The sequence below is a fragment of the Engystomops pustulosus genome, chromosome 3 (genome assembly GCF_040894005.1).
Source record: "Engystomops pustulosus chromosome 3, aEngPut4.maternal, whole genome shotgun sequence".
NCBI classification, from domain to species: Eukaryota; Metazoa; Chordata; class Amphibia; order Anura; family Leptodactylidae; genus Engystomops; species Engystomops pustulosus.
Genome location: NC_092413.1, coordinates 91,552,862 through 91,571,791, shown reverse-complemented (window position 1 = coordinate 91,571,791; position 18,930 = coordinate 91,552,862). Strand labels below are relative to the sequence as shown.

The 18,930-nt window shown below is 38.6% G+C and overlaps 2 protein-coding genes across 6 annotated transcripts in view; one reads left to right on the top strand and one right to left on the bottom strand.

Moving 5' to 3' along the window:
• NHSL1 (NHS like 1) overlaps positions 1-18,930 on the bottom strand; it is a 140,314-nt gene that overhangs the window by 104,298 nt on the left and 17,086 nt on the right. The window lies entirely within an intron of this gene.
• The window catches only part of CCDC28A (coiled-coil domain containing 28A), a 64,039-nt gene continuing 60,709 nt past the window's right edge, over positions 15,601-18,930 (top strand). The window contains exon 1 of the mRNA XM_072141414.1: positions 15,601-15,694. The gene's annotated coding sequence lies outside the window, so the exon portion shown is untranslated. The remainder of the gene's footprint in view (positions 15,695-18,930) is intronic.

Sequence of the window (18,930 nt, the reverse complement as noted above, 5' to 3'; positions counted from 1 at the left end):
CAAGCTCTGACAAAAAGAACTTATAGATCAAAATAGGATCTACCAGGTTTCAGGGAGCCATCAGAAAAAAAAATATTTTATCCAACTTTACAAATAAAGTTATTATAAAGATGACCAAATTATCTGATAACTTCATACTTCAAATCATTAAAACTCTATAATGCTAATTCTGTATGAGATGTAAGGGTGCAGGGTGTTTATTCAGTGTGTGGCCACACGTGGCATTTGCAATGCGTTTTAAACACATTGCAGAAAGTCATGCGTTTTAACATGCATGCGTTTTACATGTTACATGTGTGTGGGTGGTTTGAAAGCATTTTTATTCATTGTTGGAAGTGCAAGCATGCGTTTTTGCAATGATTTTCAAAATGTGTTGCAATCGCCAATTGTGACTGTGTGTTATATTTATTTTTTTAATTTCTTTAAGAAGCCTAGCTTTTGTAGACCTGGTGACATAAGCGACCGTCAGTATATCATAAAAACCTGCACAAAGGGAGCTTCCTCTCTCCAAAGAACTTCTTATATGCTGTTGTCAGCACTAAAAAACAGTATCAAAGTGGTTGAACAGTTGGAAACCAATTCAACAGAGCATTTCATAAGAAAAGAGATCCCAAAGTGATGACACGGACACATCTCCCATGACAATGCTCATTATAATAAACTAAATACATTTTGCTGAAAAAAATTACCACCCCTCCCCTCCCAACAATCTACATAAAGTGTCACTTCCTATCAAAAATGATCATGCTCTACAAAAGTCATCTTTTATGACAAATCATTTCTTTAGTTTGTGTTTATAGTCTGTAATTTTAAATTTAAAAAAGTACCCAGCAACAAGATAATTAGCCAAATTGGAGATTAACGTGATTAATTGCTAAAAAGAGTGACAACTACAGCAATTGTAAGCTGTGTGATCTTCTAACATGTTTCTGTTATACTGCTATTTGCACATTAGATGGTTAATTAATTCCACCATAATCGTAAGGGTTGGCCGATATACTGTACATATTTAGTGTAATGGGCAACTTGACAATTGAATGGATTCCTACTGCTATAATAACTATCTATAGTAATGTAACATGTCAGGAGGGATTGACACTGTCACTATTATGCTTATATTGCTGGTGAAAAAAGACGCAAGTCCATCAAGTCCAACCTTTAAGAATTAAATAAATATTTTATCCCCATAACCCGTGATATTTTTTCTCCCCAGAAAGGCATCCAGGCCTCTCTTGAACATGTACATAGAGTCCACCATAACAACCTCCTGCGGCAGAGAGTTCCACAGTCTCACTGCTCTTACAGTAAAGAACCTTTGTCTATGTTGATGGTAGAATCGCCTCTCCTCTAGGCGTAGAGGATGCCCCCTTGTCCTGGTCACAGGCCTAGGTATAAAAAGATCTTTGGAGAGATCCTTGTACTGTCCGTTCAGGTATTTGTACATTGTAATGAGGTCTCCCCTCAGTCGTCTTTTTTCTAAACTGAATAATCCCAAATTTTGTAATCTGTCAGTGTATTCTAATCCCCCCCATTCCCCTAATAATCCTGGTTGCTCTCCTCTGCACCTGTTCCAGCTCTACTATATCCTTTTTATACACTGGTGCCCAAAACTGTACACAATATTCCATGTGTGGTCTGACCAGGGATTTGTATAAGGGCAAAACTATGTCTTTATCATGAGAATCTATTCCTCTCTTGATACATCCCATAATTTTATTTGCTTTAGCAGCAGCCGCCTGGCTCTGGTCACTAAAATTAAGTTTACCATCCACCAATACCTATAAACCAATTTTGTCTTCCTAAAAAGGGAGACAAGCCCAGGACATAACCACCTGATACAAGAATTATAATCAAAATAAATTTTATTGAATTCAGTATACAAACAGCATAAAATAATTTTCCAAGTTAAAAATTGTGCAGCCACAGATGATGGTAAGCAGATAAGGGAGTAACACCACTTGGACATACAAGGGAAAGCCATACATTACATATTTTTAGGGGTCAGATCAGTTAGATAAATACACATCATTGTAAACATTTAATCTGTATATATACAATTATATTGCACTGGCCCCCAAATGTTTAAAGTAAACAGGGTATCTTACCCATAATCATTTGGCGAATTCCCAGGTCCAGGGTGACTCCAGCCCCGACGCGCGTTTCGGCTCAAATGAGCCTTCGTCACCCCCAGACGAAGGCTCATTTGAGCCGAAACGCGCGTCGGGGCTGGAGTCACCCTGGACCTGGGAATTCGCCAAATGATTATGGGTAAGATACCCTGTTTACTTTAAACATTTGGGGGCCAGTGCAATATAATTGTATATATACAGATTAAATGTTTACAATGATGTGTATTTATCTAACTGATCTGACCCCTAAAAATATGTAATGTATGGCTTTCCCTTGTATGTCCAAGTGGTGTTACTCCCTTATCTGCTTACCATCATCTGTGGCTGCACAATTTTTAACTTGGAAAATTATTTTATGCTGTTTGTATACTGAATTCAATAAAATTTATTTTGATTATAATTCTTGTATCAGGTGGTTATGTCCTGGGCTTGTCTCCCTTTTTAGGAAGACAAAATTGGTTTATATGTGTTATTTTCAGCCTTAGGCTTTAATGGTGTATATGTCTTTAAAGGCCATTATGGTGTAATAATTTAGCCCCATATTTTTCAACTGGGTTTACCCTTCTTTTTAGTTTCTAGTAGCCAATTATAGGTTTTCATCCACCAATACCCCCAAGTCCTTTTCAGCTCCAGTTTTACTAAGTAAATGACCGTTTAGAACATAATTATACTTTTTGTTTCCATGGCCCAAGTGCATAACTTTACATTTATCTACATTAAACCTCATCAACCATTTCTCTGCCAACTCCTCAAGCTTCCACAAATCCCTCTGTAATGCTAAACTATCGACCTCAGTATTTATTACTTTACACAGCTTAGTATCATCTGCAAATATTGAAACTTGACTGTGTAAGCCCACTACAAGGTCATTAATAAAAATATTAAAAAGAAGTGGCCCCAATACTGACCCCTGTGGCACTCCACTGGTAACGTCAACCCAATCTGAGAATGTGCCATTAATGACCACCCTTTGTTTTCTATCAATTACTTACCCAAATACAATACTTACCCAAATACAATACTTACAATTACTTACCCAAATACACAGATTTTCTCCTATTCCCAGCAGTCTCATTTTATATACCAACCTTTTATGTGACACGGTGTCAAATGCAATGTGGCAGAGGAGACTTTGGGCAACAAAATCTTTTTGGGATCCTATGATTGTGTGCCTGCTAGTTATGCACCCCTAAAGCTGCACATTGGGACCGAAATAAATATAATATCTTTACTGTGCATTCTAGATAAACTCTCCATATAAGTAGTAAAAAAAAATCTTGGACAGGCTAAAAGCTTCTTATGTTTGTATTTAATGTTTACTATATATAGTATTATTGATTTTTCAGGAGTCTTGATGCACCTCTAATTTATATTCTTCATCCAGTCCAGTGTGTCGTTATTGGTAAGGTTTTCCTTGAAGAAATAGATGATATCAGTATAAGACTGCTGTCCTCCACAAACTCCGGATGACTGCCCTAGCTACTGTTATTCTTCCTGCATTAGATAAAGTTATCTATTCTCCATTTTGTGCTACTTTCACTTGTTTCTACCAATATTTTATTTATGTAATTTATATAGCTTATTATACTATACAATCTTATTATATACAAATTAGAAGGACCATATACAGTAGTTGGTATTCTATAATACGGACAGTCCCTAGGTTACATAGAAGATAAGTTATGTAAGTTTGTTAGAAAGTTGAATTTGTATGTAATTCGTACAAGGTATATTATGTAAATGTAACTCCAGACCAACTATTTGATCCTGTGACAATTGGATCTTAAAAATCTTTTGTTTTCATTGAGACAGGAATGAAAGAAAACTCCATTGGAGACATTTTTGATTACTCTTACAGTTGATAACTGGGGCCAAAGTTCAGTTAATTACCAGCATCCAGAAAGCTTCACCAGAGGTAACATTGGGCATAGAGGTCCATTTGTAACTAGGAGTTGTATGAAAGCTGTGGGTGTTTTTAAATTGGGGGCTACCTGTACTCCATTTTATCAAAAATAGTTTACCCTATGGCAGCAAAAAGCCATTGAACTGGCCATACACTTTAGACAGCTAACTCGGGTTCCCTATACACATGCAAACGTGCCTTGGCTGAAACAGGATTCCTGAAAGTCATGCTTGATATTAAGTGGGCTGTCTTACAAGGTAGCTAAAGAGGCAATGTTTTCCTTTTTCCAACCTAAAAACATATTTGCATATTTCCTTAAAGGGCACCTGTCATCAGGTCACTAGTTCTGTCACCTCTACCTGTTGGAGCAGCTCACAAGGATTCCATCCCTGCCTTTATCTAGTCAATTCATACATTAATCATTGCAAAATCATCTTTTCTTTATTATGTAAATGAGGCTGGTCACATGGTCAGAGGCAGTGATGTCACCCCTGTTCCCCCTTCCCTCTCCTCCCCCTGCTCATGTCTGTGTGTAATGTATAGTAAAGTATTGCTAGTGTCTGTGCTGCATCTGCTGACATGCTACATCCTCCTAATACACAGAGACACAGACATCAGCTACATAAGTACCTGACATGTTCTGCTATAACATGGCTGCATCCTGGAGCTGTTGTATCTCTCCTATACACACACAGGCTGCAGGGGGCGTGGCCACCAGCAAGCACATGTAGCAACCATCACAACATTACACAGGCTGTCAGTCAAGCACTGGAGGTGTGGCTGTGCCTCCCACTCATGAATAAGCTGAACAGCTTGAATATGCTAATGACTCATGGGACATTTCACAGGTCATTTGCATACAGCTTTAGGACCTCATTGCTTAGGTTTAGAGGCATGTAGAGGGACAATGAAGGGATAGAGACAGTGCTTTCTAATGGCAGTTTATGAAAATATATTTAGTTTAGGGGGTTATTTTGCCTGACGGGTTCTCTTTAAATCCCCTTGTGGAGCCTCAATGGCTGCAAGTCTCCACACACCTGCAAGTCGGCCTTAATTGACAAAGTCTTCCCTTCCGACACTTGGTGGACTAATAGAATGGGTCCCTTAAACAGTGGATGGGATCCTGAACCAACTGAATTTGGCCGGTTGAATGGGAACTACATAAATGTATTAATCAAGGATAAAGTCTCCTTTATGTGCAATTGGTTACAATTGTCTCTTAATTGTAATAGCTGAAGTGTAACTGATCCCACTTCCCCTATTTACCATGTATAATTGCTCACTTATAACCTCATATAACGAAATATTTTCCATCAACCAAACGGATAAGTGTTTTCTTTCTGACTAAGCTGACATTATTCCAGACATCATCTAACATAAAGTTATGGAGGTATATGGTCAAAGAATTATGGATATCATTTCTGTTTTCTAAAAAAAAAGGCTTTCTTTCAGAATGCAGGGTGCAAACGATAAAGCTTACATTAGTCATTCAGTCAAATATTTCATCAACATATGCATATGTGCAAATATATATTTTTAGAGGTAACTGCAATAATTTGTTGGTACTTGTTCCCCAATGACTGCCTAGGGGGTAGGTGTGAATCCAAACTGTTCCCTTCAAGAAGCTATAATTAAATTGCCAGGACTTAAAGACATTCAGCTGTGCATTATGACACCCATATGTGATCTTCACATCATAGCACTGCTCAATCATTTATTTTCATTTATAAAGTCACTCCAAGACTTCGGAATTATTTAAAAAGTTGTTTTTTTTAGCCAATGTCCTCATGCACAATGTAGTATTATGGGTCCTTTTGGAAGTACATGGTTTCTCCTTTTTTCGAGCTGTTTACTACAAATAACATGTTTAGGCAGAGAGACATTGATCATTGCTTGACATAATCGGCATGACTAGCAAACCGCTAGGTATTGAGATTATTTTCCCTTTACACCACCTTCACACTAAGTGGGCATGGGGGGTGTGGCTGGGGGCAGAATGGGACACCGCAGGGCCAGCATTCACAGGCCGTAAACAAGTAGGCTGAGGTCTCCTGTTTGCGCCCCTTGTGTCATCGGAGTGTAAGCTCCACTCACATGTCAATGACAGGAGAAGAGACTGCCCGAGCCTCTAACTCAAGTAGGAGTAGAAATCTGCCCTTAGTTTTGCATCGTGGCCAAGGCCATGAATAACACCCTATATGAGGAGGCCCATAGAGGTATATTGTTCACAGCCATGGTGCGGAGATGCATGGCGCATGCAAAGAAAGAGCAGTGGCGTCATTTGAAGCTGATGGGCCCCAGTGCAACGTCTGTGCCAGGCCCCTGACAATAATGTATGGTTTATAGTACTAGGCTTTTCATATGGGAAAGTGATATCTTATGGGCCCCCTAATCCTCTTGTGTCTGTTTCTGACCGCGCCCTTTGCACCCCCTCAAGTTATACCCCTGAGAAAAAGCCTCTCAGTTACAGTGGACTGAATGGTACTCAACGTCCCATGCCCATCTGTGTAATACAGGCCGCAAACTTTCCAATTTGCGGCCTGTACTGCACACATGGCTATGAGGATGGGGCCTTTTAGTGGGTTACAATGATTCATAGTTTCCCAGAAATGGCAAAATCACAACAAAATTGTAAATGCATGGTAAATCTTATTGGTGTTTTTTGTCATAAACATTATATTTAGAAAGAAACTCTGAACTGGTTTGAGTTTCAGGAAAAAAACTTTGAGGTATGCTCAATCCAAACTAATAAATTGTAGCTTCCTTGTTGGAAAAACAAAGGCCTAGGTTGCCACATGGAGCATCAGATGACCTCAGCATAAATACAGTAATCCCTGTGTCTCCATAGTAAAGGACTGCAGGAGACTTTTCCATTTGTTCCCTTATAAATCCACTTTGCACATGATGTCGTACGATTGCTTTGTCATTTAAGATTTACATATATCTACTCAAAACAATAAATAATTAATTCTTGTTAAAGGGGTATTCCCAAGTGGACATTCACATTTAATTAAATTAATCTACGATACGTGAACATTTCTTCAATTGGATGTTATTTAAAAAAAATGTTCCTGTGTGAAAATAATTTCCTATAAACACAGTCATATTTTCCCTTACAAACAAGATAGTTGTTTTGAATACGACAACTTCTGCTGCAGAGATTGCACAAAACAAAAAATAGTTTTTGCATATGAAATGAAATGTCTAGAAGTTACTACATGTTACTGCAGCCATTCTGTGGTAATAAACACAGAATCCAGGAGGTTGGGCACTTCAATACTGCTAAATGTGGGGCGGGTACAGTTTTTTACCCGCATGCAACTGAAGAAATGTGTATATATATATATATATATATATATATATATATATGTATATATATATATATATATATATATATATATATATATATACAGGCAGTCCCCGGGTTACGTACAAGATAGGGTCCGGAGGTTTGTTCTTAAGTTGAATTTGTATGTAAGTCGAAACTGTATATTTTATACTTGTAGATCCAGACAAAAAAAAAATTGGCCCCAGTGACAATTGGAGTTTTAACATTTTTTTGCTGTAATGGGACTAATAAAGCTTCATTACAGACACCTTACAGCTAATCATTGCAGTCTGGGGCTGTAGTAAAGCATTCAGAGAGCTTCACCAGAGGTCAGAGGGGTCTGTCTGTAACTATGGGTTGTCTGTAAGTCAGGTGTCCTTAAGTAGGGGACCGCCTGTATAAATATATATAGCAAATGAATTCAATTAAATGTGGGTATATAGAGTATTTCTTCTTTTTTATATTAAAATCTTTAACTTGAATGATAAAGCGACCAGACCATATGACCTCACAAGCAAAGTAGACTTCAAAGAGAACAAGTGGAAACGTCAACTGGAGTCCTTTGGAAACACAGACATGTAATTTATATGGCAGATGAATAAAAGGAAATCTACCACCTGGATGAAGGATTGCAAACCAAGCACATTTACATGCTGGTGTGAGCCCCCTCTGCCAGGATCCACTCTTTTTTGAGCTTCTGCTTTAAAAAAAAATATGCAAATAAACCTGAGGCACTGCTTGCTCAATTATTATCAATGGTGCCCTTAGCTTTTTGTGAAAACAAGATAATAAGAAGCTAAAAGAAGAGCTTATCCAGGCAGAGAGGCACACACCAGCATGTAAGTGTGCCTGGTTTACAATCCTTGATCCTGGTGGTAGATTTCCTTTAGATTCATATGCCAAGATGTGAATATCCCTTTAAACAAAGTTCTATGCATAGCATCCACCCCCTCCCCCTGTTAAACAGCAAAAGAAAACGCAATAACATGTGATCTGCCATTCATTATGAATATTCTTTGTATGGTTCATTAGTGGGGCCTGTACATATCAAATGACTCAGCACTTGTGTCTCCTTTCTCACAAACTGAATAACCTCCTCACCTCTCAGACATCTCAGACAATTATTGTCCTAGTGAAGAGGGCTTAATGACACTCTTGTCTCCACATTGTCTCCACATTTACAGGTTCACAAATGAAAAATGAGTCTGAATCCTTAACCATTTCTGCTGGGTTTGTGAGAACTTAAATAGAACTGAATAAACACTGCCCATATCAGTACATGGGCTGAATAAAAATGTAAATGCATACAATTAAACAGATTGTGTGGCACATTTACTAAGAACAGTGCATTTTGTACTATGTGCAGTTTGCCTCTGTAATGTGCACAACTGTGTATAGCGCAGGGTGCTCAGATTCAGGATTTCTGGCGCACGTTCTTCATGAATTTGGTGCCCATTGCACTGCCCAGACAGAGTGCACCACTTTTTTTTGGTGCACCTTTAACATTGGGCGTGCAACACATTTCTGTAGACCTTTGGATGTTGAATCTGGCGCACGCTCCAACTGAGCACTCGAACACCCACTTCAGGCCAGAAATTTGTGTTGCATGAAGAATAGTGCAGCCGAGCCACAAAACAGTTGCATGCTACACAGATGTCGCGTGGACCCTTCTTAAATACATGTACATGTTTGCATTAAAAAATACCGGTGCATGTGCCTTAGTAAATGTGCCCCAATATATTTAGACTTCTATGGGGCAAGCATATTTGAAAGTCTAAAGGAAGAAATACATAGTTGAGTGCTCTTTTGAATTTAGGACAGCTCCATAAACATGGATGTCCAATCTCTCAAAAATCAGTGCATTTTGTTAAATTCATATAATTCTCAGGGATTGCAAGTTTAACAGATATAAATTTACCAAAAGTTACACGGGAATGCAACCAGTAATACTGCAATTTACCAGTTTAACAGTGAGAAAAAATGCAGCGGTCTTCTCCAATTACCAATGTGTAACAAAGTCTTTGGAGCCCAATGTGGATTATATTGGTAAAGAGTATATAAGAGACAGATTCCACATCTCTGTTTTTTTTAAACACAACAGGTTTTTGCTTTGAAAGCTGCATCTTGTAAAGGCTACATTTCTGTAAAACTTTGGAATAGATCCAGCCCAAAACAGAATAAAGTTAATGCAAATTCATCTTTACCGGATGGTTCACTCCTAAAATTCACTATGCTGAGGTTGGCAGAAAACTGTGCTTGAAATTTATATTTTATTCATAACAACATTATATTGCAAAGAGAAATGATAGTGGGAAGCTTAAAGGAAACCTGTCACCACATTTGCACATATACAGCCAGTGAGAAGTTCCTATAGAGCCCTATTAACTGACACCCTTCTTTTAGCTAAAAATTGTTTCGCTTACATCCAAATAAATAACCTTTTATTTTATATTACTTGGCATCCTTCTTGGTCACAGTTCATGCCATGTGACCAGAGTGACATAATCTCTGGTCCTTTAGCCTCTTAACAAAAGCAAACTGTACCTCATGCATGTAACTAACGATATGACTTCATCATGCTGTGACTTCATCTGATCATATACATGGTGTACTGTTTGCTATTCTTAGAAGGCTGAAGGACCTGCGATGATGTCACTGGTCACCTGTCATATATGTAACACAAGGCACAGTGTAAAAAAATTTACACAATCTTTCCCATCTGTACATAGAGCATTATATGTCTGTAGTTGAATATTAGCAGACGGCCCCTAAGTACAAGGAAGCAGGGCAGTGATTTGAAGAGACACAGAGCTGTCAGTCAGAATAATGGGGCAGGGTTCACTGCAAGCCTGAGAGAGAAAAGAGTCACAACCACTAGGCAGTGAGTCAGAAAAGCTAATTTCAATATCAGGAAAACAGATATAACTAAGGTACAGTGCCCCACTGGCAGCTAATTTTAGGTGATGTGGGCAGGACTTGTAAGCCTTTATCAGCAGGCATTGTTAGTCAGGGGGTCAAAATCTGGTGACAGGTCCTCTTTAAGGCACACACCCGCCATGCTGGAGAGGAGGAGGGCTGACCACTCCCCTCTCCATAGAGATGCACGGCATACGACGGTGCACATGCGGAAAGATAGGACACACGTGCGCCACCGTATCGCTCCATGGGCCTATTGCTGTCTATGGGGGAGGTATGTACGGCTGCATACACCCATGTGAAGGAACCCTAAGAATTAGATAAGGCCATGAATTAACTATACACACACACACACATATATATATATATATGTACTGTATGTGTGTGTGCATTAGGCTATATTAACTAAACTGTGTAAGTAGTGAGGAGAAGAGGTTGTACATCTGTTAAACATGTTTCTATCTAACTCCTATTCACAAAATCTTATGTAAGTAACTAAAACCTTGTCATGCTACACCTGTTGCACCTCACTGCTTCCTGGAGAAAATAAATGTCTTGGGTTTATGGAAATAAGTGAATGGCTCCTCTGTGTTTGCCAGTTCAGTCAGGAAGTAGCCGCACACTCCACTAGATACGTTTCTGATTGCCCCTAAAAACAGGCAACATTGTTCTCAGCAGTTTTGATCTGAATTATGTCTAAATACTTCCAGCTTGGGGGTTCTTAGGGTCCATAGTTAGCTACTCTCAGATCATGTTCTGACTTTGGAATTGTCTAAACTTTTGTATGAGCCCTTTTCTTTAAAACAAACCTATAAATGACATTTAGCAGAGTGTAAAAAGAACAGAGTGGAGAGGACATGACAATCACAAAAGTTTAAGGGCAACATTTATTATGCCTTCAGGACCAAAATCTTTTCTAATCAAGCGTGTTATTTGCTGGACAAATTGTACTTCCTAGTGCCTTCATTTATTATTCTGTGCAATGTAATAGAAAGCTGTAAATAAAATCCTTATGCAAGGGAACTGACAAAATACTGTTTCCTCATGTTCACTGGGCATTTATTTTATGACTTTCCATGTGTAGTCCATGTATTCTTTGGCTCAGTCAGATCACACAGATACCGCATTTATATAGTTTTGCTATATCTTAAAACTGAAAACTGAAACAAATCTAAAAACTTTGCAAATAGAAAAATGTTGCCATTGCAAAATTCTGCTTCCGATAACTTTTTCAGACTTTGGCATACAGAGCTGAAAGGTGTCATTTTTTGCAGAATCAGTAAGAAAATTTCACTGATACCATGTTGATAACTGTTTTATGGTTTGCAAAAAGTGGTCATTTTGGAAATTTGGATTTTTCCATTATGGCATTCACTGTATGGAATGATTATTTTCACATATTGATAAATCTGTCATTTTGGGACGAGGGGATGTGTTAGGTATCCCTTTTAGGCTGTAGGATATTGTACAAATGACAATATGGGACCTTGGAGAGGCTCCCGAATATGTTTTACATAATAAAACAGTCACATTTCCTTTATGTAGAGGGATGAGCTTGTGAGCCCTCTCTATGCACCTAATTGCATCCTTTAGACCTTTTTTTCCTACATTTTTGCAAAAAAAGTTTTTACTTTTATATCAATAAATTGGGAAGCTTAAAGGGAACCTGGTGTAAAAGATCACTAAGATCTAAGCCAATCTCCTGGAGTAGATGGGCACAGGCCTGCAAAGTGTGCACCAGTGCCGATCACCTCTCTTAATGACTGTGTATATATGTGTTTATATGTGTATATGTGCAGCTTTTCTGGTACTGCACCTCAGATTGACCCAGTCATGTAAATGTAATGGAAAGAAGTATGTGTGTGTGTGGAGTAAGGGTATCATAAAAGAAAGAAATATAAAGATGGAGAAATATTATAAAGGGTGTTACAGGAAAGGGAGCTTAAATAAAGGTTTACATAAAAAGGGGCATTTATCTTAAAGGACTAAAAGGAAGGGGCATTATTAGTTGGTGGGTCACATTAAAAAGCCTTTTAGTGTAGTATGTCACAGGCAAAGGGCATTATACTCAGCGGGGGCCACTAAGAGGGACATAACTTAGCAAGGGAGTATTATACTCTGCCATGTGCCTGATCCTTGGCCGCTTTTCAGCACCTAAGAGGTTTGGAGGAAAGCAAAATCTAAAGTGTAAGTGTAGCTGGATATTCTCTATATTCTGCCGCTCTTAGTGTTGGACCCCTTATAACACAATGGGGCTCTTCACTAAAGGAGCCCCTCTCTAAAATGTAATGCTCATTGGCCTTACTAAAATGTTATTGATTTAATTTAAAAATCTGTTTCAACCATTTCTAAGTAAATATGGAAAATGTCTTTCTGCTAGGAAATTTACTTTTTCCTGAGCAAAGATACCAATCTCTCCTGAACAAAAGAACCTGGATATCAATCCTTAACAAACATTCAATCCCAAAAGGGATCATGTTACAAATGGGCATGATGCCCCACTGGCGTGATCATGGGCATCCTGCCCATTAGAAAGTTTAGCTCTTAATCTCTACATGAAAGCCAAGTAATCTCCAGTGGGTTGTATGATCTGTTTCTGATTTAGGGAATAATATGAAAAAACAATTAAAATTCTCAATTTCAGGTTGGTTATTAAGTATATTTTTTCTGACCATAAAATGAATCTGAATTGTACACATTTAGAACTATTGCTAATAAGAAGGCACCTTAAATGTGTTGAAGGATTAAAATGGCTGTTAAACAAACATGACCTAACATTATCTTCATACATTCCAGTTGATCTGTCAGGAATGTGCTCACTAGCCCTGGGCAGATGGAATTCACTGAAAGAAAGATTTTGTGCGATGGAAGACAAGGTGAAAACGTCCAAAATATTTATCCCATTAATAACTTATTTATTATTACTGCATATGCGACTGAGCTGCAATTCTATGTTTGGCCACTGCACAATTGGGGAAAATACATTAAGACTGGTGTTTTTGAACGCCAGGCTTCAAATCCATCCACTCCCCCCCCCCATGCCGGTCCTGCGCCCATTTTGCTATAATATGAAAGGCAGACATTTTTCTAGCCTTTCTGTCACTCATTTGAAGAAAACTTTTGTATCTTATTCCCAGGATAAATGTGCAACGTTGTGTAATCTATGTGCACTATATAAATAAAAAAATTATTATAAAGATGGATGGCAGGGAGTTTGAATTCAAGGTATGAGCAAATACAGACAGACTTCCAATTTTATGTTAACATTCTCGAGATTAGTTCCAAATATTTAATACTGTGGCTTTAAACTGCAGTATAGTGACATGAGGCTGGACTGAAACAATATGCAACTGTCAAAATGATGGAACGGAAGTAAGTTTCTATCCAGTGTTATTGGATTATTAGTGTAAACAGTCTCTATCTGATCACCAGAGACTCCAGAAGTAAAACATGTCAATTGTAGACAATTAACTTATTGTACTTCTAGAAATACTGCGCTTCAACCAGCTGACCTTGAGGAAGTCAGAGTACCCAAGCAAAGTCCTTCCATACCCAGACTCAAAGAAAATATACATCCAAACCAAAAGTATCCAGAAAAACGTTCAAATGTTGCAAATGCCAGACAGAATACTTTCCTTTTCAGATTTATGAACCAACAGAGGTAAGACAATTGCTGTATCAGCAGACTTTAACCATTTTAACAAGAACAAAGCAACAAGTAACATACACCAGAGGGCTGTAGAACAGAACACAGCTTATATGTAAATGCTGTCACTCACAATCTCCCTAGATGCAGTGGATGGGTTTGGTTTTATTACAGACTGTAACATAAGTCTAGCAGTCTTAGGCAGCTCGTACCTGCATACACATACAGTTGTACAGGGGTAAGACTAATGATGCCAATAGAATTTTATATAAGAATGAAATGCTAAAGTAGTCCATATTATGTCAAAGAATAAAGGGTAAGAATATAGAATAAAGTGAAAGCGACGACACTGCAATACCGGAAACATCCTGCGGATAAAATCTCATAAACTGGTAGGACGATTGTTCATGGTCTGATAGAGATCACGTGACTCTCCACCTGCAGCCATTTTGTGGTCAGGAATGTCTGACTGATGACGTAAAAGACAGGAGGCTTCACTTTACATATCAAGAAAGAGGTGCAGAATTGTTAATAGATTCAAATTGTTCAATTACCGACTACCCCAGCCCCCACACTTACATACACAGTACAAACAAACATGAGGTAATGTGGCCAGCCCCTTTAATGTACAATGGAAAAGATGCAGATCTTGCTTCTGGTTCACTACCTCCATCATTTGCCCCCCACTATCACTAGTAAGGTTGTGCATCATAGAAATGTTACTTTTTAGATGTTGCTGAACTACTTTAACCATCATTGCTGAGTCATAGGTCATACAGGTCTTGATAAAACAGTAAATGTATATAGAATGACACAATGGGGAGAGCTGCACAGACACAATGGATACCTTTATATAAGTGTTTGATGTAGACTCAGGTTTAGGAGTCGCATGTTGGTAGTTTCCTTTGGTGACACAAGCAAGTTGTAGTTAATGACATATCACCGAAATATAAAACCCTTCCTGAGGCTAAGCCATAAGCTAGCTTTGGTTGACTGCACATGGGTTTCAAGAGTCTCAAATTACTCTTTTACACAAGCAAGACCTTGTCAGCACTCTATTCCTGACCCGAAGCAAAGCACTTCAGCACTAGACAAATTCAACACCACCATGACTGAGCAGTCTCCAGCAGTTCAGCTTCTGAACTTTCACTGTAATCCTAAGAAACCAAGTCACTGAATTCACTATTACTGAGGAAGGTTGCACATAGTAGACTTCTGCCCCCAAACAGCAGGATTTACATGCCAGAACTCAACTCAACTGAATGCAGTATCTCAATTTTGTGCAGCCAAGTTGAGTTTTGAAGCCATTAATCTGATTGACACATGGACTGCATGAAAGGTAGGAATATAACTATGACAACAATTAACAACCACAAATAACATGTCCCTCTACAGTCACTATATAGTCATACACCTCAGATTGCCATTGACTAAAAGTTATACCTTTCAGCCCAGGGATATAAGATACAAAATAATATAATTTTCTATGAGAGGTGTTTGGATGATAGACTCAGGACTTTGGTGCTGTAGGCTATATCTCAGGCTCCAATGAATCAGATAATGATTCAGTCACTGAGCATTGGGGACAAATGTCTACTTCTTGATCAATTATCCATCACCACCTATCTGCAGATGACACATCAGCCAGTTTTTTTTACTGTCTTTAACGGTACTTGACATCATGTCTGACAGTCCAGATGTCCATCACGTTTTTGAGCCCAAAGTTTTCACATAGGGATTAATGAGCTTCAAAGCAAGCCACAAAGCAAGAAGTTAGTATCTCAAGCAATGTAATACAATACAATCTCCTTAGCTCGGCCCATAGAGTTATTTCCCACGTGTTGTTATTGTTGTATGCCACGGGTAGGAAGTGGAAATGGGAAGTGACACATCATCCTGTATATGCTGCATTATAGCTATTGTTTTTTTTGGACACTGCAGTTTGAGACAATCCCCACCAAACTGGAGGAGAAGAATACTTTGACATGATTAACATTATCTTGTGATTTACAAAACACTCGCTTCCTAAGTTCTGGTCAGTTTCCTTGGGGTGTGTAAGTTACTGGTGATATATGTAAGCAATTTTAATTTGGTTCTAAGACATCTTTCCAGTTCCTGTTTGTAATCACATATATCTTCATGAATATTGATAGATGGAAGGCCTAATTAGCACACCAGAAAAGCCTCATTTACTGTATATGTACCTGAGTCCGTTTGTACTGTTTTTTTAAATCAATTTTACTTTTCTTTAACTTCTATTTAGGCAACCAGATGGACACTAGTCCGCCCCTTTTTTAAGTTTAATGAGGCTGTATCCACAGGGTATCATATGAAACACCTATCCTTAAGATAGACTATTGGTATCAGATAGGTGGAGGCTGCCTGAAACAGCTAATCGGAGCACACAGAGGAGAGTTCAAATGAACATAAAGCAGAACATCCTCCATAGCATCTAGTCATCAGAAAGTATTCAATGTATGAGTACAGGCAGTACAGTCCTGGATTACAAAGACAACTGTACTAAATTCTAGCTGTATTGAACTCATAATGTGAACCATATGCCATGAACTACTAATATTCCCACAGTCCTCTCTGCCAACACTCCCTGTGATGTGTGCAGAGCATTTTAATTTGTCCTTTAATTCAATTTAACCACTGACCGTCTTTCTGAAACGACTGCATAGAAAGCAAACGCAGTTGGATACCAAAACACTAAGAGGTGGCACACTAAACTGCTCAATCTGGGAGGCTGCCCAGTCCAAAATTGTGGAGTAAAAAACAGCTTCCTCTTGTATTCCTGTCCTCTTCAAAAAGAAAAATACATTTTTAAATCTGATGTTTACACATTAATTTGCTATGATAAAGATAAAAAACAGACAAAACTGTCAAGAGAAGCAGTGTACATCTTATATACATCAGGTCCTGCAGACAAGGACAGATACATGCAACACATAAAACCTGGAACTGTAATTAGCTGGACATACATATTAGGGCTTATTTACTAAGGGTCTGCGGAATACACTTTAGTCAGATTTTGGAAATTTTGAGGATTCGCGCCGCTGTGACAGCTATTTAGAAGGGGATTTGTAGCACGCGATCAGATTTTGGCGTAATCGCGCCGGATTTCACGCAACAGAAATCGGGGTGCGGACTGTCAGACGATCGGACGGATTCGTACTGAGCGCGGTATTTAACTTTAAAATTGTGTCGCAAGACAATGCACTTACATACACCGGGAGGAAGATGGTGAACTCCGGCGGACCTGAGCAGGGAAGCAACACATGCAGGAAATCGGGTGCGCATGCTCTAAGTGAATCGCGGCACAATGCATTATACCCAGACATTCTGGATCGGGGAACACGCCAGGGACTGGTAAGTAAATGTGCCCCATTATGCACAGTTCAGATTATATTATCCGGCTCCCCTGGGAGTGCACAATCTTGAAGCCGGCATGCTGGCAGCACAAGTGAATGCAAAATCCTTGGAAAAATTATTAGCAACTCCCCCTTGTATGGAAAAAAGTAAGCTCTTAATCATTGAGTCGGTGAGACTTGAAACACTTAAGATTTCTTGTGATCCTTTACCCTGTTTTGATGGTCATGTGATTTTAAGGAGGAGTCAAATAAAGAAGCCTACTTTTATCCATACAAGGCAGAGTTGCTGATCATTTTTCCAAGTATTTTGCACATGCATATTATTCCAAAATCACTATCCAATTTGGTTAAAAAGCACAGTGAACTACACTAAGCCAACAAACAGTGTTGGTCATTCAGTGATTGAACCACCAGTGATTCCACAACAAGCCGGAAGAAGCATGGTACACATGAAACGGCCGTCACTTGTCTATACAGCAACGTTGCATCACTCCCTATTCCTAAGCCATGTTTGTTTAACAAGCTGGAATAAAGATTGATTCAATCACCAGGAAGGGTGAGTGTCTCTCTATATTCTGATATTATAGTACACAAATCATAAAGTGTTGGCACATCCTATCATATCCTAAGATTGTATCTTCAGAACTGCTTACAAGCTCAATATAATGTATAAGGTGGCCCTACACCTTGAGTTGCTTTTCCATTGCATGTTAGTGGATAATGTTCAGTTTGGTTAGACATGAGATGGATGGGGCTTGTTGAACTTCGAAGAAATAGTGGCGGAGAATCAGAGCTAAGCAGTTTTTCCTTGCTTGCTCTCAAGTAGGTACTAAAAAAGTACCTGGGACAAGGTTTTGATTGATGCTTTTTGGGAGTGGAAAATCTACAAACAACAAGGCAACAGCTATTGCTCCTTGACCCCCTGATAGAAAGGTACAATCAGATGTCTTCTTTATGGTGGAGAATAAGTTGTTTGCTGACAACTTAACGAGAGAAAAAGGATATTCATATTAATAATATTTATGTACCATCATATTCTGTAGCACTTTACAGATCATGGGATTCACATACAGATAAAATAACACACCACAGAGTAATAACATGGCCAGATGGAGAAATAGGAATGAGGTCCCTGTCCCCAAAAGCTTACAATCTATGAGGAAGTTGAATGTTGATTCATACACAGTAGTCTGATCATTACCAAATGAGTAAGAGAGTTCAGCTGACACATCGTATGTGTGCGACCACGTCACATAAAAAAGTCAAATTCCACAAAATACTGGTATTCTTAAAAACAAGAACTATCCACAGAAGCTTGTGGCTGTAATTTTTAGCACTGTGGTTCACCACTCTTTGGGTCTAGAAAATTGTGGATATGGAGTAAGTGAAGAGAGGTCAAGCTGGCAGAGAAACCTCCTTTGGGGTCATTCTCAAGGCAACAGTTATGTGGCGTTATTGTAAATTATTCCAAACAGATATAAATATACAAGAAAAGCTCTGAATGCACTAAATACATGATATACACATAAACAATTAGTCCAAATATACTAGAGTACAATGCTTAACGCTAAGTCTAACATACACCCTGTCTCCTTAGTAACATAGTAATAGAGTCACTGGATGATGATAAGATA